The sequence below is a fragment of the Scyliorhinus canicula genome, chromosome 11, assembly GCF_902713615.1.
Source record: "Scyliorhinus canicula chromosome 11, sScyCan1.1, whole genome shotgun sequence".
In the NCBI taxonomy this organism is placed as follows: domain Eukaryota; kingdom Metazoa; phylum Chordata; class Chondrichthyes; order Carcharhiniformes; family Scyliorhinidae; genus Scyliorhinus; species Scyliorhinus canicula.
Window position 1 is genome coordinate 33,306,395 of NC_052156.1, and position 23,427 is coordinate 33,329,821.

At 41.2% G+C, this 23,427-nt stretch overlaps 2 long non-coding RNA genes across 2 annotated transcripts; one reads left to right on the forward strand and one right to left on the reverse strand.

Annotated features, from left to right (window-relative positions):
* The first annotated feature begins 535 nt into the window (after positions 1-535).
* LOC119973991 lies at positions 536-19,373 on the forward strand. The gene is made up of 3 exons (XR_005462427.1): positions 536-2,431; positions 2,568-3,865; positions 18,609-19,373. It is a non-coding gene; the product is annotated as an uncharacterized LOC119973991 (long non-coding RNA).
* On the reverse strand, positions 5,777-23,265 carry LOC119973992. Its single transcript, XR_005462428.1, has 4 exons — positions 23,232-23,265; positions 19,335-19,402; positions 15,942-16,020; positions 5,777-5,834 (listed from the first exon to the last, which is right to left on the reverse strand). It is a non-coding gene; the product is annotated as an uncharacterized LOC119973992 (long non-coding RNA).
* Between the last annotated feature and the right edge of the window lie 162 nt (positions 23,266-23,427).

The window sequence follows — 23,427 nt, forward strand, 5'->3', positions numbered from 1 at the left end:
CATTATTTAATGGCACGGTCATTTTTTTTGGCCCTTGCGAGTTTCTCTCGGCATTATTCCACACTTTAGAATTATTTTCATCCCAGGAGACCCGAGCTCGCTGGCCAGACCAACTCCTTGGACATTGGGCTGCCACTTTGGAAGGGTGTCCAATCTCTAAATGAGCTTGAGAGTCCGCGATGCCCCCTACCTACAGGCAATGTCACCCCCCACATACATGGGTATTACCCCACCCCCCACTCCCACCAATGACGTCACCCTGCTATGGAGTCGCTGAGGGCACCCCCCTTTTCAGGCCGCCCCATACCCCCTTTCCGGTACCCCCCATCCTCCACAACCTTCCGGAGGTCCCTCATTCCCGCCCATCAACCCACCGGCTCTACATATACACCCCACCCCCCCACCCCTCTTTTCAAGGCCATCGCTCCCCATTGGCCCTAGCACTACCACCCTAGCAGTGCTCCTGCCAAGATGGACCTGACAGCTTGACACCTTGGCAGTGCCAGGGTAGTAGTGCCAAGGTGCCATAGGGAGAGCCAGAGTGCCACACTGCCTTGTCTCTGACCACCCAGAGGCCTCCAATGGCCTGGGAGATCCCCAGGTGCTGTTCCACTTGGTACACATTTGTGTGGATCAGTACTAATCGTCGCTAGGAGTAAGCCGGTTCAATCCCAGGGGGCCATTAGATACGACGACCATTTCATTAATGAGATCGAGGTCGGCCTGAATCGGTGATTATTTGTTTCTTGCCGAGCCAAGGCGAGATCCAAAACCCGCCAACGGAAGAGAGCCACTTTGATCATAAACCTTGGCGGCGCCAGTTGAGATTCCCCATTTAGGCCGCCCCGCGATCTAACCGGCTCACGCGGATTCTCGCCAGGCGTGACGAGGCCATTAAATCACTCCCAAAATTTCACTCCGTGATGTACTTCCTCTTCAACGAACCATTCAAGGTACAGGGGCTTCTGCATTTTAATTCAAAAGTATAAATTTACTCTTTACACAATTAACCATTTTGGCATATTTTGAGGTATCAATTTAGAATAAGAGGTACTAAAGTAGAAATCTCCAATTTCAAAAATACATATTTTTCATAACTACTAACAATAGGTTAAGAGTTCGCTGCACGTGATATATCTCTGAATATTTTTTTTAAAACCACGATGTAGTTAATTTCTCATCAAGAGGTAACAGCAATGAGTTAAACTGATTTTCGTGGGCAAACATAATACTCACTGCAAAGATTAAGCAGGTACATTTACTGAATGGCGTGCACTGAGCCTTACACACGAGGGAAGGTTTGACCTCTGGAGTTTGTTGAATTAACCAATTTCAACCAAGTCAACAGTTAGTAACTGCAGCTGCTTTACTGCCCAAAGCTTGGAAAGGGAAAAAAAACTTTCACTGATATTCAGCAAATCTCTTCAAATTCTGCATTTGTGCAAGAAAGACTAAGTCACTTCAAGTTCAGTTGGGATGCATTCTACAAGTGACCCACTGACATTAGGATCACAAAGTTCTATTTACCCATGAAAAAGGGCTGAGGTGATTGTGAATCACGGTTAACCCAGGCCGTTGCTTCTGATGTAGTTGCATTGGTAATTGGTACTGCCTGCCAATTTATATGAATGCGGTATGCAACACTAAGCGCTCCTGAGCTGGGACACAAAATCGTTTGAGGCCAAGTTAGCCCGCACTACTTGAAGCCAACTTGCACTTCTTAAAAGGAAGGTGCATGTTGGTGGGAGCAGGAGCTAGAAGTAAATTCAACCATGGGTTTGACCTGGAAAAGTTGCAAGAATGGCACATCATGACAGAGAGTATGCTCCAAGGTTTTCAATGCAGAACTGGAGACCTTGCTGCAGGAGATGGACGAGAGAAGAGAGATCCACCAGACAGACATGGAGGAGGTAGCAACACAAAACAATTTCAGCAGTGTAACCCTTAGGGGCCTGGATGCAAAGCCGCAAGAGGTTCAATGACCTCACCTGTGTGGTCAAAGTCCATGAGCGCATCCTCAAATGCCATAATCCATCACTAGCCTCAAACGCTTCTCAGCTTATCACCTTCCCTTCACTTATCACCTTCCCTTCACTTACCAACAATCTCTACCAACTACAACTTGTATTTAACACTCATAGCTTCATCTCACCCTCACACACTTAGCACTGTTGCAAGCCTCACACACCCACATCTCAGCCTGCATGAAATGCTAGCAATTTGACAATGACAGTCACAGCAATAAGACATATTGCCCCTCACTCACTGGCACAGCTCTCTCTCTTGCAGGACAAAGTGGTGCAGAACCGCAAGCAGCAGCATCGAACCAGCAGGGGTCAGGTGCAGATGCACAACCTCATCTCCCTCAGGCGATGGCGTTTTATGTCATTCAAATGGCCATGTCCAGCCGCAGAACTAAAACCATGGAAATGTAAGTATTCTCAAAGTAAATTCTTCTCCCACATCCCACAATCTCTTCTAATTTACAAACTGCAGGTGGTTTAAGCATTCACATCATGCTTTCTCCTCCTCGTTTCACCACTATCCTTGTGAATTGCTTCTTTCAGATCCCAAGAATTATTACATGGCCAGGTGGTGTGCAAACGCAAGAGAAAGGGGGTGAAGAGACTAATGAAGAAACATCATCACTCGCTTTTACAATTGCAGATATCAGCTCAGATAGCGATACTACATTTACTTCAAAGGCTAACTTAACAGACAGGATTTATAGGTGGCAACTGGTCTGCAGCCAGGTCAGCACGAGGAAGAGATCAGACACGTGTTCTGCTGCACAGGATCGGATGAGGACTTCAATGAAGAGGTTTGCAGAAAAATGTAAAAAGGTATGCACACAGGAATGCTTGATGCATTGCCAAACCTGCAAAAAAGCCTAGTTGGAAAGGTGCTGTAGCGATTGCCTCCTTTTTTCTTCTGCTCACTGTATACTTGGTCACAATGGCATGGTCGTGTAGACATGGAAACCCTACAGTGTAAAATGAGGCCATTCAGTCCATCGAGTCTGCACCGACCCTCTGAAAAAGCACCCTACCATGGCACATCCACCTAACCCGCACATGTTTGGACTATGGGAGGAAACTGGAGCACCAGGAGGAAACCCATATGAACATGGGAAGAAGGTGCAAATGCCACACAGTCACCCAAAGTCGGAATTGAACCCGAGTCCATGGCGTATGAGGCAGTGGTGCTAGGCTGTGTGGTCAAGTTGTTCAACGGCCAGCACAATGTCTGCTTGCACTCCCACAACATGAAGTACTGGTCAGGAAGTGGTCAGCACTCTGACTAGGCGGATGCAGCTACTGGACAGCGAGGGAGAAGTCAGGCCAAGTTTGCCAGCCAGGAATACCGATCAAACAAGGCCAGTGAATACGGCTGAAACATGTCAACACTGGACAGTCGTTACTTTGTGTCATCACTCTCTGGAAACCAGGAAGTCCGTGTTTTGGTGAGAATGGAGAGGTGAACAACTCATTAAGAAGAAACTGAAATGCGGAACAAAGTAGTATAAAAATGATTTATTGAGGTATGGCTTTATTGTGCCAATGCAAATCAGGATGAAAAACCCATGAACCCATGTGTGTTACATGCAGGATGTACTGGCAAATGTAAGTTTAAAACCCTCAAATCTTCAAAGGCATTTGAAGACTAAACGTGGCGAGTTCGAGGACAAACCTCTTGATTTTGTTTCAAAGGAAAAAACTGACTTAAATCATCAGCTGAAGTCCTCAGCAGATCTTTAGCACTGAATGACGAAGCAAGTGAGATCGTGAAGACCAAGCAAATTAGATTGTGGGGAACAAGCAAGTGAGGTCATAGGGACCAAGCAGGCTGACCTGTCACATTAAAGGTAAGCAATAATGGTGTGTCACAAAGGTCGGCCAGCGTGGGTCGCAATGTCGGCCGGCATGGGTCCCTAAATTCCACGGTTGGTAAAAGTGGATCCTGGGGATAAAGTTTGAAGGACACTGACCTAGGGACACATTTTTCAGCATAAATCAAAACATGCAGGGAAGTAGGAGTAATAGGAGGCAAAACAAGTAGAAACTAGTTTGCTGGTGCAGCCCATTACTGTGTCACGATTCTCTTGCAAGGTGACTTCTAGATATGAGCTAGATCATGGAAATAATTGCAAGGCTGTAAAATGACCTACTGCATCAAGATTGAAACAGATTTTGTTGAATCACTGATCCAAAAATCAATCACATTATGTAGTAACTGCCCCTAGAATGTAGTAATTATTTTTGATTAAATCATTCATTATTGAGATAAAGTATTGCCTACATTTTAATTTTAACATATTAGACAGCATGAAGAAGTAATTCTGAAAAGGCAATTGATATTCACTCGTCAATACCGTGGAATAAATGCTGCAGTAACATGTCATAGCTGCAGGCCTGAACACAACGTTATAACATAAGCTAGTTGGTTATTTATTATAAAATTGAGGACATTTTGAATTTTATGTAATTTATCCCATATCAATAAGAGCTGTTAAAATGACTAAATTTCACGATTAATTTATGTTGTATTATAATTACAAATTCACTCCAGTGACTTAAATCCATTACGAGTTCAATGAGAACTTGTGTGCGTATTTTCCTGTATTTCTACAACCTTTTATAATTAACTCTACTTCCACCTTTTAATGCACACCTGCAGCTCTTCTTTTGCCTTCTTCAACTAAATTTGCATTCTACACATCCCAACGCTCTTCACCCCACCATGCCATTAGCCGCATTAGGCCCCAAACTCTGGGATTCTTCCCCTAGATATATGAAGTAGGTTGAATTTGACATGGCCAATACTCATGGAATAAGAGAAATAGCATACCAACATTTTCCATAATTCTTCAAATACAATCGATTTATACTGTCTAAAAATTAGGAACCTGCCACAGTAAACCTACTATGTAATGAAAACTAGTTAATTAGGCAATATCTTTTCAAAAATAATGTTTTGAGTTTGCATATTTTGAGGGGGAAGGGTGGTAGCAAATCAGCATAAAAGAATGATAATTACTTCAAATATATTAAGGACATGCTATGTAAACTACAAACTAAATGCTAGAGTCCTTAATTTGTGTTGTTTTATAAAATTGGATGATAATTTCTGCAAGAAAACAAGTTCCTCCTCAGAAAATAATTAGTTTAAAATAAAAGTATCTCAGCCTAACACTGCACCAGATCATTCATCTCAACGAGCAGCCATGTTTGTTTTGTGTGTGCAGCTTTAGAATTTCCTGTATTGTGCTAGTTATACTAGATTTAGAAGTTTTATTTCCATATTTTAAAACAGCTTAAACTGTAGAGTTTCTAATAATCTGAGCATAAGGTTTAGCCAGTGAGTATTTTGAAATGCACATCTGCATTGCAGTGTTGTCTCTGCATATCAGAAACAATCACTCGCCATTTTTTTTTGTACATCCATCCAAATAGAAAATTACCTTTTGTTATTTTAATTTGTGTTACTCATTTTAACTCTTTAAAAAAAAAAGCATTTTTTCAGTTCAAAAAATAGTTTGCTGTAGGTATTTTCATTTTGCCATAGTCCTTGCTAATGTGTCACTGGCTTAGTAACCGTGCCCCTCAAGCAATTCAAAGAATCGATACCAACTCAAAATTAACATCCAAAATATTAGTAAAAACAAATACTATTTACAACCTTGGCTCAGAAACAAAACCATGGCGTCTCATTAGAAAAGGAAAAATTGTAACATGACGTTGAATGCTATTTTTGTTGCCAAAATATAGATACTTGCCGCACTTCAAACGCAAGCCAAATAGGGACAGGGAATCCTCTCCTTGGAATCATTCACTCTGTAGAACAAAAAAAAAGTGAAGCTGTAAGCTCCTTTTGTGGAACACTGAATGTAAAAATGCGAGAATAAAAGATTCTAAAAATGTTAAAAAAGACGTCTTCAATTTAAATTTGATTACCGTTGCTACATTTGAAACTACTGAAAAATCTATATAAAGATTATTTATATAAGCTTTACAGACAAAACAAATTTTTTTTAAAAACAAGCCTTGATGAACAGACAAGCAGTACTTCTGATGCATGCTAACGCCCTTACAAAACTAGCCTCGTATTCAGTTACATTAATATTCAAAAGGGCGGATATCATTCTACAATCCAATGTGGATGCTCACACAATTCCAAAATTATAAATAAAACACACAAATACATCAACAGACCTTCTACGCCTTATTATACTGATATTCTTTCATGCTGGCATACAAACAATGAATTTTATTTAATTGTCTATTTAATGTTTGGTCACAGCTTGGCATAAATCCCAGACTTGCTCTCATATGCACCCTCGCACCCCTCCGTCTGTAACCTTCTCCAAAGAATTTGTTTTCACATTGAGGACAGATGGGAGCAACTACTTGGCACCTAAATGGATACGTATTAGGAATATACTGGCAGCGACACAAAAACGTGAACCGTTGCAAGGAACTGGCACAGGGCCTTCCTCAGATTAGCATTTTACCCGAATTCTGAAAAGAAAATCAAATGGGTGCGCCATTACATTCCATTTCTGTGTAGAAAATAATTTCACTTGCCTTTATACTGCCTTAGTAATAAAGATACATTGCACAGGAAAACAAATCCAAGATAACCAAGGCATTGCTTGCTTCAGAAAGTATGTTAATGCATGCCCACTTCTCTGACTCCAGCTACGTCAGTTGCAGGGTAAACCATGCAGTAGTACTTCCAAATTAATCCACACTCATTTTGTTTGAGTGTACTCACTGCAAATAGTTAGACGAAGACATGATGGTATGGCAATTGTGATTTGAACAGTTTACAAAGTAGTAACTGATACAAGTAATATTCTTCCATTTTGAGTACCACAAAGAAATTGACAATTTATACCAAAATTATGAACAAAGATTATTATGAGCGAATAATGCTGTTCCCCACACCATGACAATGTTGCTTCAGCAAGACAACATATTAAGTTATCAGTTAACTATAATTACTGAACAAGCGTGGTGATTGAGATCACACATTCTTAGTATGTCTTAATTTCAAGACAGACAAATATAAAACTGAATTCAATTTTTTGTAAATCAACGTACAGGATTTAGATAGGCTGTAATAACCGTTTGACTTACAAAAATAAGTTAAATGATTTTACTTCTAAAATGTCATTACTTGTGACTTTGTGAATAAATAAGTCTTGAACCTAAGACAGAAAAGTTAAACAAAACGTAGAATCCTACTTATGAAGCTCACTGTTGTTTTGACCAGTCTGAACCATGTCCAATAGGGTGATTTTAGCTGTAAAATCCATTTGTTTTGTCATAACACGAGGTAGCTAGCAACAAGGCACTATTTTTTTAAACCAGCATTTCATGCCATCCCATTCTTTGGCCTGAATTCAGTCATGGATCGTCCTTTATAACAAAGAAACAGGGAGGACAAATAAACAGGTTTTTTTATTTTAGGCCGTGTCATCCTGGTTTACCTTTAGTTTCTTTGCACTTCAGAAAATTCGAAGTGAAGCCAAAATGCCAGATCTTTGGATAGCTACAAAGAATGCAGACTAAGAAAAGGACATGCACATTTTAGAAGCCAGCCAACAGAGAAAAGATAGTTGTAAGCTCACATATTAACAGCATCTGCATAAATCTCTGCTCAAATTTAAGATTTTATCATTGCAGCATCTCACCATTTCTCCTAACCTTTAGAAATTGGGAGGATGACATTTTTTTATTATTTCTAATTTCTTATTTTGTTCTATTAGGCATATTACTGAAAACAAGCAGTTTATTCGCTTTTTCAATATACTGGCTACCTCAACACAAAAATGATCCAAACATAATAGGCACATCTAATTTGCATTTACATCAACAAATATGTTTAATTTAAATTATTTTAATAGGCTTTAAGATTTTTCACATTAGCTGGTAACTATTTACCTATTCTTCCTTGAGCTTTTAAGGAAATCATCAGCGTAATTCTCAGTCAGCAGGATCCTGCGGTCCGCCGGCAGTGCACCCACGCCTACGGGTTTCCCGACGTCGTGGGCTGGCCACACTGGGAAACCGCATTGGCCGGCTGTGGGAATGGAGAATCCCACTGCCGGCAGGGGCATGCCATGCAGGAAAACACAGCTAACGGATCAGTGAACGCCACCCCATGAATTTTATTTTGCAGTGAAAATGTAAGGGAAGCAGATTGATACTAAGCAGATTTTTCAAGTTTTCCAAATAAGTAAATTCTCAACACAGAAATAGGATTTTACTTATCTGGCAATCATATGCTCAGCAACATTTAAGCTTTCAAACATAAATCAACAACTCTAGTTACCTTGCTACATTTCAGCCAACATAATATAAACAGACAACCTCAAACACAAAGCAGTGTGGCCAACTCATTAGGGAACATTTCTATCAATCACATTTCAAGTTTTCAATGGAAAAATTATACATTTTAATTAAAACAAACCTGTAAACTTGACTATGTTCAAAACACATTAACTTGCAAACATACTCAAATTAAACAAAATATGAATGCTTGCATTTATAAATAGTTAAACATCCCCAGATACTGAGCCACAAAGATCTTAGATTTTCCACATTAGACCTTAGGCCAGGTGACCACAATCTTGGTTAAAGAGATATGTTTTAAGAACATCAGAGGACAGGCTGTAAGGTAGAGACATTTAGTGAGCAAATTCCAAAGCTTAGGGCCCACTTAACTCATTGCCACCAATGATGGAGCAATAGAAATTGAGAATGCACATAAGGCCAAATATTGTGCAAGTGTAAACAAGTCAGGATTGTGGAACTGGAGGTTTTGGATATGAGACGGGGATGGGTCAATTAAGGTTTTGAAAACAAAAATGTTAAAATTGAGGTATTTCTGGGCCAACAGAAGTCAGCAAGCACTGGGGTGATGGATGAATGGAATTTGGTACAAGTTAGGATACAGGAAGCAATTTTGGATTAGCTCAAATTTACAAACCATGCAAGGTGGGAGTAGCTTAATTTAAAGTCCTTTGTGACATTGCTAAAGGATTTAAGTAAGGTATTTCCCTGTGTATTGAAAATATGGAAACATCAAATCTTTGAAGATGGGTGACACTTTGCTTTCCAAACTATGAACTCCAAAATTGTGTTTACCTCAAAATCACAATATCAAGAAAATGCTGTAACATTTCAGTAACCGTTGTAACCAAGATGCACAAATATATAAAGAACATTAATGGAAATCTGAACTAAACATTTTTCATTTCTACTGGCATATGAACTGAACATACTCCATGATTTAACTCATATTTCCACCCTTTCAATACACTGATCTGTGTACCTCTTAATCGAAACACCAACTGCCCCGCTCCCCACCGCTGACATTTACCATTCCTTAAAGAAGGCGATGAAGAACCTCCATCTCAAAAAGAACTCCTCCCCTGACCCCCAAATGGCAAATTTTACTTTTTTCCAAATGAAGGAATTCCACCAAGTCACTTACCCACCCCGCCACTTTAGGCAATTCCAAATCCTGCGACTCAAACAAGATCCGCCTCCATGCTATCGGAAGGGCAACAGCCAACACATCAGCCCCTCTCCCCACCTTCACACTCTGATCTGCTGACACCCCAAATATTGCCACCCATGGGCTCGCAACCACCCTCACCCCCAGAACCTCAGGCATAGTCTCCACAAAGGACTTCCAAAACTCCTCCAACTTCACGCAGGCCCAAAATGTATGGGTGTGATTGGCCGGTCCCCTCGAGCACTATCTGCACCCATCCCCAACCCCTGGAAAACACTGACTCACCCGTGACACGCATGTGCGCTCTGTGTCCAACTTTAAACTGAACATAACACGTTCTAGGAGTTTTACACCATAGAACTTGAATTAAATACTGTCTATCCATACTGAGAATAAAGATCCTGGGCAGTCCGCCAGAGTGAAATATCAGTCTACTCGCATGATCAAATGGATATGTTACAAAATAGTGTACTCTGCACATAGTAAAATACAAAAATTAAAAATGTACACAATGATAAATATATTCTATTTGAATTTTATAAAATACAAACTTCCAGTTCAAGAAACGTTTTATATATTCCCAATTAAAATATTTCCAACATCTGCAGTGATCATGTAAAGTGTTGAGGTACAGAAACAGGTTAATGACTTCAATTCCATGACAATGTTTTTCCCCATGGGCTAGTTTAATCCCATTTTCCTGTTTGCTTTCTACAACGTGTGATGAACTGGTGATGTTCTGATTGGAAGACATCAATTTTGGGAAGTTTTGCTCGTGGCTCAGTGTGTCAGGAGCAAGAAGCTCATGGCAGTAAACTGAAATCACAAGGCTGCAGCGCTCTCTCCATTACGGTGTTCACCAATAGCACGGCTCGACACCATAAAATTACTTCCCAGTGATAAAAGCACCAATCCTGTACGTCAAGAAATGAATCAGCATCATGCAGTTAGATTGTATTAGGAACATTTTACCGGATGAAGGCCCAGAGACTTTCATATGAAAACATTTCAATTGTATGCTTCAGCTTATATTTGCACAAAAGCGGAGTATGATCGTGCAAGACGAGCAAAGGACAGTAAGGCTGCATGAATGATTTGGTGCATCAGCATAAAACAGTAACAGTGGTTAAGGAGCACTTTGTGGTAGCTACTTGGTATAAGACACCATTGCATAACCTTATCTGGGTAGCTTTAATCTAGTCCATAATCTTTCTCCTCATCCTAGCGTTGCTAACATCAGTCAGCCTGCTATCGCCAGTCTTTTCAGGGCGAGTACCTCTTTTAGCATCCTATCTTCATTCAGTAAGCAAACCAGAATGGGCATGAATGAAAATGAACCATTTTGAAGGAATACGTTAATAGTAAACCTATTCCCTTGGCTTGCAGCCAAAAATATAGACTTCTAAATGGCTGCTATAGGTTTTTAATTTCCCAGTCAAAAATGTTAATGGGGTCTCTTACATTGTACAATCTGTACATGAATAGGAATGTCGACTGATATTTTCCACTGTTTGCTATCTTTATCAAAAGAGTAGACAGGAGAACAGTGCAGTCCACTAAGTTTTATATTTAAGTCCATAAACAATGAGATACCCCTCTGCAGCTAAGATGACGGAAGATTGGAGAAAAGAATGGGGGATGAAAACAACAATATTTGGGGCAGAGTCAGAAAGAAAAAAGTCAAGAACCTGTCAAAAAGCGGACATCCAAATTGTTTCAGCTAGAAATTTGGGAGGCTGTGTTGAAAATATCCAATTCTGGTGTATGATATGGTAATTCCACAATAATAATACTCTACACAGCCAGGCATAATGAAACAAACATAATAGAACCGTTGATGGGATTGGAATAGTACAGTACTGTGGCATAATGCAAGAAACTAGCACAATTGAAGCAGTACCTTCAATAAAGTTAACAGAATGCATTAAAGTAAAAGAGGTCAGTCAAAGAGTAATTCTATATTTCAACACATTACAGTGCTGAGATCAGGATTACAGTAATAGCTAGCAGCAGGATGGATTTATACGGGGGCCTCACGGTAGCGTGGTGGTTAGCATCAATGCTTCACAGCTCCAGGGTCCCAGGTTCGATTCCCGGCTGGGTCACTGTCTGTGTGGAGTCTGCACGTCCTCCCTGTGTGTGCGTGGGTTTCCTCCGGGTGCTCCGGTTTCCTCCCACAGTCCAAAGATGTGCGGGTTAGGTGGATTGGCCATGCTAAATTGCCCGTAGTGTAAGGTTAATGGGGGGATTGTTGGGTTACGGGTATATGGGTTACGTGGGTTTAAATGGGGTGATCATTGCTCGGCACAACATCGAGGGCCGAAGGGCCTGTTCTGTGCTGTACTGTTCTATTCTTTCACTGCAGTTATATTTCTCTCCCATCACATGAATGCAAGGATATATTTGGACAGGGAAAGACCAGTTGTCCCATCAAACCTGCCTCACACAGTTGTGATGCCATCAGGCAGCACGGTAGCTTGGTGGTTAGCACAGTTACTTCACAGCTCCAGGGTCCCAGGTTCGATTCCCGGCTTGGGCCACTGTGCGTGGAGTCTGTACATTCTCCCCGTGTCTGCGTGGGTTTCCTCTGGGTGCTCCGGTTTCCTCCCATAGTCCAAAGATGTGCGGGTTCGGTGGATTGGCTATGCTAAATTGCCCTTCCTGTCCAAAAAGGTTAATTGGGGTTATTGGGTTAAGGGGATGGGGTGGAGGAGGCGCGTGCTTGAGTGGGGTGCTCTTTCCAAGGACCGGTGAAGACTCAATGGGCCGAATGGCCTCCTTCTGCACTGTAAATTCTATGAAATCATGTTAAGAATAGGATTCAGTTTCTTCTGGATGTATCAGCTGCATGCCTTTCCGTTTCAGAAGATGACAAATCTTTTATATTTGTTACACATTAGGATTAATTTAATTAATTAAAGTGTGCAATCATAGGTGGCCACAACAAATATTCATTCAGGTGGTATAGCAACAGTTATTTTGTGTTAATAAAAATAGAAAATGTTGGAAATACTCAGCAGGTCAGGCAACATCTGTGGAGAGAGAAAAACAAAGTTAATGTTTATTTTCCTTTGTGCATGCTGACAATTAGGAATAATTTTACTTTTAACCAGGTATTCATACTAGGTCTTGTATCAAAGACAACATTACATTTTCCACACAGAATTATGCGCAGTGAAACAACTTGCATTTATATGTGGATCTAGGATAGTAAAACATCTCAAGGCACTAAAAAGGGACAGCGAGATGGAGACGTTCAGGAAGAAAACTTAAGAGTTTAGGGCCAAGCGAACTGAAAGCACAGCTTGCAAAGGTGGAACAATTGAAATTGTGGATAAAATTGTGAATTGTGGCAAGAATAGGAAGAGGACAGAGATCTCAAAGGTACACAGAGTTGGAGGAGATGACAAGATGACAGAGGTAGGGAAGGGGCCAGGCCATCAGAGGACTTGAAAACAAATATGAGGGTTTTAAAATTAAGGTGTTGTTAGACCAAGTGCTAGTAGGTAAGCAAGCAGAGGGGTGATGGATAAATGAACTTGGGAGTGAGCAGCATAATTTGAAATGAAGACATATGAAAGATGGAGGATGGGAAACTGACTAGGGAACGTGACCATTCCAATGCAATATCAGTAACAAAGACATGGATGAGGGTTTCAACAATAGATAAAGTGAGGCAGTTACCCAGGTAGAAGAAGGCGGAGTTAGTGATCGTGTGGTTATGTGGCTCAAACACAGCATTATGGTTGAAAACGGTCTTACTCAGCTTAAGACATTCGCCAGGGATGGAAACAGTATCAGAAAATGCAAGGACCTGTATTTCCTGTAATGAGATGGAAGAAATATTTACTCATCTAATATTGGATGTCAGGTAAAAATGTTGAAAGAGTCCCCATAGAGGTGGTGGTGAGATAGAGTGGAGTATTGTGACAGACATGTATGACTAAAATATGTTTTAGTATGATGTTGATGAAGGACAGTTTACATAAGAATAATAGAAGGGGGCCAAGGATAGATTTTTAGGGAACTCCAAAGATTAACATTCCATGAGTAAAAGGAGTGATATTGATGATGATTTTCTGGCCACGATTCGATAGATAAAAATGGAAGTATCACACAGCTGGATAATAGAGGACAGTGAAGGGGGATCTTGTGGCCTACTATGTTGAGGGCTGCAAGTAGGTAGAGAAACATAAAAATAGGAGGCCATTCTGCCCTTCGAGCCTGCTCCACCATTCATTATGATCATGGCTGATCATCCAACTCAATCGCCTAATCCCACTTTCCCCCCCATATCCTTTGACCCCTTCACCCTAAGTGGTGTATCTTATTGTTTCTTGAAACCATACAATGTTTTGCCTCAACAACTTCCTGTGGTAACAAATTCCAACGGTCGACCACTCTCTGGGCGAAGAATTTTCTCCTCGTCTCTGTCCTAGATGGTCTATCCTATATCTTCAGACTGTGACCCTTGGTTCTGGACACACCCACCATCGGGAACATCTTTCCTGCATCTACCCTGGCTAGTCCTTTTAGAATTCTATAGGTTTCTAGGAGATTGTCCCACCCCCCACATTCTTCTGTACTTCAGCGAACATAATCCTAGCTGATTCAATCTCTCCTCATACGTCAGCCCCACATCCCAGGAATCAGTCTGCTAAACCATCTACTCCCTCTAGAGCAAGAACATCCTTTCACAGATAAGGAGACTGAAATTGCACACAATATTCCAGATGTAGCCTCACCAAGGCCCTGTATAATTGCAGCAAAACATCCCTGCTCCTGTGCTTGAATCCTCTCACTATGAAGGCCAACATACCATTTGCCTTCTTTACAACCGGCTGTACCTGCATGCTTATACATGCCAGATGCGAGGGATAAATTATGGTCAGAGCCAGAAAAAGCACGATTTGCGACTATGACAAGCACAATTTCAGTACTGTAGCCGAGTCAGAAACATGGTTAAAGCAAAGATATGCACAGATTTAGCAAGCAACAGGACATTCAAAGCCCAAGAGAAAAGAGAAGTTGGAAACTGGACAAAAGCACGCATGAAGGGAGGAGTAAAGGAGAGGTTTTTTTGAGAACTGGTGATGGGAACAGATTTGAAGGCAGAGGGAAGAATACCTGTTGAGAGAGAACCATCATCAGCTAATATAGGGCCAGAAAACAGAAGTTAATTGGTTAGCAGTTTGGTCGGAATAGAATTGAGGAAGTAAAAGGGAGATTTTTTTGGTTAAGATGAGGTCAGAGAACATGTTACAGGAGATGGGATAGAATCTAGAGAAAAAACATCAGGACTAGGGTAGTTTGTCCTGATGGGCAGGAAGCGAGAGAGACAGCTGAACAGATAATCTCCATATTTGCTCACATAACAAGCTAAATAATAGGAAGTCTTATGAACCTCTTTTATCCTCAGTGATTCACCTGATTATCTGCCAGAACCATTTTGGTCTTGTGTCAAATATTATCTCGTTCCACAAGCCACCGCCAATCTCCTTCTGTCTTACGCAAGAGAGATTCATAGCCAAAGATAGTAATTTAATTTGTAAATTCTATTCTACTTATCTTCATTCTCAGACCTGAAGTGTTAAATCAAAATTTATCTCCATTCAATTTCCATTAACCACCACAGAGGTTATTTGGCTATAGTGGATAATATAGGTTCCACTGTAAAACAAACTATTTGCCTATAAATCTGTTAACATGGTTTCCTGTATTCCTCCCAGATACAATTTAACAGAAAAGATTCAATACATGCACCACGTCACACTGTCCAAAAATAACTCCAATAATTAATGAGGAAAGCAGCATTACAGTATATTATAGGCAGCTGCCAAACATTAACATGTTACTGATGTTACTGAAGCGTCAGCTGTGACTCAGCAATTTCCCCTCTGAGCCAGAAGGTTGTGGGTTCAAATCCTATTCCAGGACTAGTGCACAAAAATCTCGGCAGACACTCCAGTGCAGTACTGAGTGGTGCATTGTTGGAGGTGCTGTCTTTCAGATGAGACGTTAAATCGAGGACCTCCAAGCCCTCTCAGTTGAACATAATTATTTTGAAAAAAAAAGAAAATATCCCTGCCTGATATTTATCCTTTAAATCAACATCACAAACAGATTATCTGATCATTTATCAGATTGTTCAGTGCAGTAGTGTGCTGTGAGCTAATTGGCTGCCAGGTTTCCTACATTACAACTATACTTCAAAAGTATTTAATCGGCTGTAATATGCTTTGAGATGCCCGGTAGCCGTGAAAGGCATTTTATAAATGTGCCATTTTTTATGGTGTTGTGAAGTTAGAAGTTACAATAGCCAGAAAAGTAATAATAGTAATCCCATAATTATCTTCAAAATATGATCAGTTGTCATACAAGATTTGATGACAATTTCTCAGATCAGCTCTACTCACAAACGTGCTACAGATGGAATTGATGTTCAGCTAGCAGTTCATCAATTGCACAGCTTTAATCTTTCCTATACTGGGCCATCTGCAAAGGCAAAGTCGGAAAAAAGACAAGATGCAGTTATTACCCCCAACCTGCAAACTCTGAAAATCCTTTCCAGACTATTCAAAACAAAATGTAGAACATTTAATTATCTTAAAACATGCCACTAATCACCTGCAAAGAGTTCTCAATTCATTACAATAAATAGAATTGATAGAACTTTGAATCAAAAGCTAAAAGCCAAAACAGTCAAAAATAAATCTGATAAATCCATATTTAAACATTACGGATCAAACTGAACTTTGAAAACTGTGTTTAGCTCTGGTTAGTGACACATCCTGAAGGCAGCCCAAAGAACACTACATGACTGTTACATTCTGTCAAGGCTTGAGTTATCAGAAAGACCAGGAAAAAAAAACCTGTGCTCACCAGCTGAGAAACCAGGCATCTGAAGTAATCTTATGGAAGTGCAAGATAGTTGAGGGAATAGAAAAAAGTTAATTTCTAACAGTACTTTAAATTAAATTGCATGAGATTGAACAACATGCAAAACTGATTTCCAAATAGGATACTGAAGAGAAAAAACACCAGTGCTGTTTAAAAATCTGCCCATTACAATGAAAGGCAGAGGAGATACTTCAGGATCATTTTGGTAGATGGATTAAAGTGTGCCGAATGGCCTTATACATCTACAATTATATGGTGGTTAGCACTAGTGCGAGGTCCAATATGTATTTTTAATGGGATGTTGTTGTGCTTTTACATAAAAAGTAAAACATAAACTGTTCATGCATCCATGGGGAAGCTAAAGCTTAAAACTGGCAATTATCCATTTGGTTTCATTACACTTTCTTTCTGGAACAGTTTAGAATTTATTCTATAGATTGAGGGCTAGCTGCTTATTTTATAAGAGCTACCCGAATCCTATATTAAAACAGCCTTAAGTTGTTAATGTGCCCATGACTGTCTGTATATACTGCATTCAATTTCTAAAATGTAACATTTTTCTTGCACCAATAAATTTAGAATACACTTCTAAATGAAGTTATTTATTGCACTTAGGAATTTCAAAATATTTGTACATATTTCTATTATCCATGTACACATCCATACAACACTGCAAACCAGCAACAAATGTTTTCTAACTTTGTTATTGCTTGTAGAAAAGTGAATTGAATTATAAAGCAGAACATCTTCCTTTCTAGCATTTTTGTTAAATTATTTTATTATAATAATTAGGGAGCAGGTACCCATATCCACCTCTTTGCATATTTATCATTAAAGTAGCTACATCTAGTTTTAGAAGATAATTTTTCATGAGTTTTTTGTTGTCTCTTTTTTTTTTAAATGCAAAAATAAGTAGGGAACTGGTCCCTTTATCCAAGTTCATTCTGCCTGTCTTCAGGTCATCTGAATTATTTATGATAAATAACTTATACATTTATTTCAATTTACACTTAGCAACTGTGCTGAACTTCTCTTTTTGCTTTTGGGACTGTCGCAGTGACAAAATTGAAAATAAATTTGTTGCATCAGTACTACGAACCTTTACTGGTTTCATGTTATCTTGTTGTGCCAAAGCCATTTAGGCTTTGAGGTCTTTTGGCACAGCTTCAATGTTTCAGAATCCACATGCTTTATAAAAAGTAGTCGCCATTGAATCATAAATATTTATAGCGCACATCAAGTTTGCACCAACCCTCCAAAACAGCATCCCACTCAGGATCACTCTCCCGCCCTGTCCCCATAGAGCTGACTGGTGGTGATATAACCCGAGCATCACCACACCTCAGGCGAGGGGCAAGGTTGAGAAGGTAGGGCCTTCATGAATAATCCCAGTCGGTACAGGAATTGAACCTGCACGGTTGGCCTTGCTCTGCATCGCCAACTAGCTGTCCAGCTAACTGAGCTAAACCAGCTCCCCTTTACATGCTTTATAATACTGTGGATAGTAGCAAAGATTGGGGGTCGGACTGGAAATGCAATTTTCAGAGAATGTTTACAATTTCTAAAACCTACGATCCATAATTGCCGCCAAACCACATATCCTTGCCATGGTAGCACAGTGGCTAGCACTGTTGCTTCACAGCGCCAGGGTCCCAGGTTCAATTCCCAGTTTCGGTCACTATCTGTGTGGAGTCTGCACTTTCTGCCTATGTCTGCGTGGGTTTCCTCCGAGTGCTCCGGTTTCTTCCCACTAGTCCCAAAAGACATGCTTGTTAGGTGAATTGGACATTCTGAATTCTCCCTCAGCGTACCCGAACAGGCGTCGGAATATGGCGACTAGGGGCTCTTTTCACAGTAACTTCATTGCAGTGTTAATGTAAGTCTACTTGTGACAAAAAGGATTACTATATTATTTTATTGGCTTATTTCTTTTTAATGTGAAAATGAGTAAGAAACTGATTCAATCATCCAAGGTCTGCCCCCTGGTCATCTAAACAAACTGAATAGAACCTAGCATACAAACTCTCAGGGAAAATGCAACTTTTTTGACAGATTATACAAAGAATATTTCTCACATTTTTGACATTATATACACGTTATTTTAATTTTGTCTAAAATATGTTTGGATTTATTTCAAAAGTAAATGACATTGGAACCTTAATTTTTCTTTGATTTATTCACAGGATATGAGCATCATTGGCAAGGCCATCATTTATTACTCTATCCCTAATTTCCCTTGAGAAGATAGTGGGCTGCTCATCTTTAACTACTGCAGCCTACCTACGTTGTACTGCTGTCATAAGAGCTTTTCAAACTAGGACAAGTCAAGCATTCGAAACAGGAAGCAGACTTCTGGAAACTAAAATCGGAAGAACAGATCAACTAAAAAAAATTTTGAAATGTGCTCACGAAAGAAAAAAGGCTGATTTTGGTGATATTTTTGGATCATCTCATTCTCATATTGACTTTATCTTCTTGTGATATGCTTACTGAGCTCTGTCAGGGACATTGCACTATGCAGGGTACATGCTTGCATCAACAATAATGTGCATTTATATAGAACTTTTAACAAAATTAAAAGCATTCAAAAGGGACCTTCATGAATGCTTTGTCTGAGGAGAATAATCCTTTCACCCTCTCTGCATCGTCTTACTGTTTTACATACTCTGCTAATCCAATTATAATGTATTACAATCAGTAGCTGTTAATTACATGCTGCCATATCTGTCACCAATCTTCATTTGGGAATCATATAAAAGCATTAAAACATCATCCAAGTCATATATAACTTGCAAATCTATCACCATTCCTTCATCATTACAAGGTCAAAATCCAGGAAGTCCATATCTAAGAGAACTGTGGGAGTATTATCAGCAGATGGGCTGCCTAGGTTCAAGAAGGCGACTCACCACTATATTTTCCAAGGACAGTTAGTGATGGCATATAACACTGTTCCTGCCAGCAACATCCATATCCTCTGAATGAATAAATAAAAAGAGAGCACAGATAAAACTGCAATTTGAATTATTGTAGCTGTGTTAAAGTAAAAAGGATTTGCATTTACATAGCACCTTTCAGACCCACGGGACTTCCCAAAGCATCTTACAGACAATGAAGTACTTTTAAATGTATAAACTGTTGTAAGGTAGGAACACCACAGCTAATTTGCACAAAGCAAGCTCCCACATACAGAAATGTGAGACAATCTGTTTTGCTGAATTAGATCGAGGGATAAATATTGGCCAGTACACTGGGGATAATTCCCCTTCTCATCTTCAAAAGAGTGCTATAATCTTTTATGTGCACCTGAGAGGGAGGTCTGAGCTCGATTTAATGCAATGTCTAAAAAAAATGCAGATCCAGCAGCGCAGCTTTCCCTCCATGCTGCACTGGACTGTCAGCCATGATTTTTGTGCTTTATGAAATTAAAGAATAACCTTCAAACCTGGAAGTGAGAGCACGATCAACATATGACACTGTAAAGTCACCATAGTCCCTGATGACCACCGGCTGCTTTTCCCTTTGAGGGGGAGAACTGACGGTTGGTGGTTTAACCTGAGGATCACCACACCTTATGAGAGGGGAGAAGGTTGAAAAGGTGGGCCTTCGTGAATAACCTATGTAGATGACACTACATAGTTTGCTGCACCCATAAACACTCCTGCTGGTCCTTGTGCACTGGTTTTATAACCATGTTGTGTCAATTGTCATAGAATCATAGAATGGTTACAGCACTGAAGACAAACATTCAGCCTGCCGCGCCTGCGCAATTCACCTAATTCTACTCCCTATCCTCTCCCCATAGCCCTGTAATTCTTCTCTCTTCAGATAATTGGTCAATCTACATTTGAAAGCCATAAATGAATCTGCTTTCAGCACACTCAGGCAGTCCATTGCACATCCTAACCACTGACGGCTTTAAAATGTTTTCCTCATGTTACCTTTACTTAGAATAGAACAGTACAGCACAGAACAGGCCCTTCGGCCCTCAATGTTGTGCCGAGCCATGATCACCCTACTCAAACCCACGTATCCACCCCATACCCATAACCCAACAACCCCCCCCCCCCCCTTAACCTTACTTTTATTAGGACACTACGGGCAATTTTAGCATGGCCAATCCACCTAACCCGCACATCTTTGGACTGTGGGAGGAAACCGGAGCACCCGGAGGAAACCCACGCACACAGGGGGAGGACGTGCAGACTCCACACAGACAGCGACCCAGCCGGGAATCGAACCTGGGACCCTGGAGCTGTGAAGCATTTATGCTAACCACCATGCTACCCTGCTGCCCTAATGCCTTCTTATGCATATCACCATCAAGCAGTATTCTTCCTCCTTCTGCCAACGTGATCAATTTCTCCCTATCACTTTGTCCATATTTTTAACACCTTAATGAAATCTCTTTATCTTCTCTTCAATTTATCTATATAATGGAAGATCATTCCTATAGCCATTATCAGGTATCTTTTCTGCACCCACTATTAAGTCTTCACATCCGTCTTGAAATGTGATGCCCAGAGCTGGACAAAATACTCCATTTGTGGCCTAACCTGTGTTTTTGTACTCCATAAAGCCCAGGATCCTGTATGCTTTATTACTGTTTCCTCAACTTCTGACATTCTCAATGATTTGTGCACAAATACCCCTAGGTCATTCTGCTCCTGCATCCCCATAAGAACTGTCCCCTTTATTTGATATTGTCTCTCCTCCTTCACCCTGCCACAGCACAGCGGCACAGTGGTTAGCACTGCTAATTCACAGTGCCAGAAACCCGGGTTCAATTCCAGCCTTGGGTGAGTCTGTGCAGTGGAGTTTGCACTTTCTCCGTTTCTGCATGGGTTTCATCCGGGTGCTTTGGTTTCCTCCCAGTCGAAAGACAGGTTAGGTGGACTGGCCATGTTAAATTGCTTCCTTGTGTCCAGGAATTTACTAGTTAGGTGGGTTACGGAGATAGGATGGGCAAGTGGGCCTGGTTGGAGCTTTCTTTCAGAGGGCCTGTGCAGACCTGCTGCACTGTAAAGATTCTACGAGAATGAATCATTCCACACTTCTCTGCATAAAATTTCATCCACCATTTTGCATCCACTCCACAAGCCTGGCTATGTCCTTTTGAAGTTCTACGTTATCTTTCTCACTTCATAATAGTCCCAAACCTTTGGTCATTTGCAGCTCTGAAATTGCACCATGCACATCCAAAGAGGTGATTATTAATAATAATAATAAATCGCTTATTGTCACAAGTAGGCTTCAATGAAAAAGCCCCTAGTCGCCACACTCCAGCGCCTGTTCGGAGGTCGGTACGGGAATTAAACCCGCACTGCTGGTCTTGTTCTGCATTACAAGCCAGCTGTTCAGCAGGAAAAACAGGGTCCTAACAAGACACCTGATGTAGCCCACTGTTCATTCTCCAACCTGAAAAGCAACCATTCACCACTACTCTCTGTCTACTGTCAATCAACCAATTTCATATCCATGTTGCACCGATCCCTTTTATTCCATGAGCTGTATCTTTGCTCACAAACCTGTAGGGCATATCAAATGTCTTTTGAAATTCATAGACAATTTGTACTCCTTGAAATGGTCTTCAAAATACCAAACGAGTCCTACAGCTGCACTGCACTTCCACAGTGACACATAACTACTTCACACCAATGCAAACATGCAGTAAAATTGACTATCCACATGCACGCTAAATAAAGGTTTTGACTTAGAATGCTTTTTTATAAGATGTGGGTTTTACCCATCTAAATGTTAAGTCTTACTGAGCAATTGATCTCCCCTTACAAAAGTTACTAATTTGAGAATTCAATTAATTTTAAGGGGAGCATTTTATAATCTATATTTTCCCATTCAGTCATCCACAAAGCTTCCATCTTCACTTGGCACAGGCAGACCGATGCCGAACCGGATTCATATATCTTCTTCATGGATGCAGTAGTGGTTCAGAGTAGCGAAGCTAAACTTGCAGGATGACCTTCACCCATTTGCTGGACCAATTCATGTGAAGTATTTGGAAGTTACGCCTTGCCATTCCGTTAACACAGCGACTTCTCGGATTTTTCAAGATAACCTTGTTAATGGTGCACTGGCAACTTTGGCGGGGGGAGGGAGAGGTGTTATTCAAATTATGAAGCACTATCTAATTCAATTCAGCATGGAAGGGTTTACTCGTAGAATTGTTTCGCATCTTATTCTTCTCCATTAAAACCAGAGCCCGGTGGCTGCAAAAGCGCCAAATCCGCCCGCTCAAGGCCAAGGTCTTCACTGCAGCCCCATGCCAGGCCGGAAGCTACGTCAGAGTCGGGTGATTGACGGACTCGAGCAGCCAATCACAGAGCGGCAGGAAGGCCGCCCTCAACCAGAACGCCCCCAATCAGAGCCGGGCCCGCTGAGGGAGGCGGGATTTCCGGCGGAGGTCCAGGGCCATCGGTGCGCTCGCGCGCGCCTGGCCAGCCTCTCAAAGGTGGAATCAACGGGGAGGTGCGCTTCTCATCCCCTCCCTGCCCGGTCCGCCGGGAACCCCCCTCTCTCTCTATAACACCGCCGGCTGATGGTCGGCGCCGCACCGGGCAGGCGGTGCGGGATTCCCCCCTCCGCCAAAAGTCGGCAGAAACTTTCCGCTGTCCGGATTGAAAGAAAATGGCGCCTCTGGTCGGAATATTTTACGCGTGAACCGTCTCTCCCTTCCTTTCCTAAGTCAAACAATTCTTCCCTTCTTCTACTGGGAAGATGTGCGTTTGAACGATAAACACCCCCCTGCCCGGGGTCTGATCACAGCCTCTGGCCGGTCACAATCTTACCTCCCTCCGCGCCGCCGCCTCACCGTAATCCAGATCACAGCCTCACTATCGGGTCCGCGCGTCCCACGTGACCTGGAGCCCACCGCGCATGCGCCAGCCCCTCTCCTGGCTGCGCCCCCTGCAGTCTCAAATGTGCAACACACTCCACATCTCTGAAGCTAGAGTATTACTGAGAAGATTATTCATTAAGCAACAT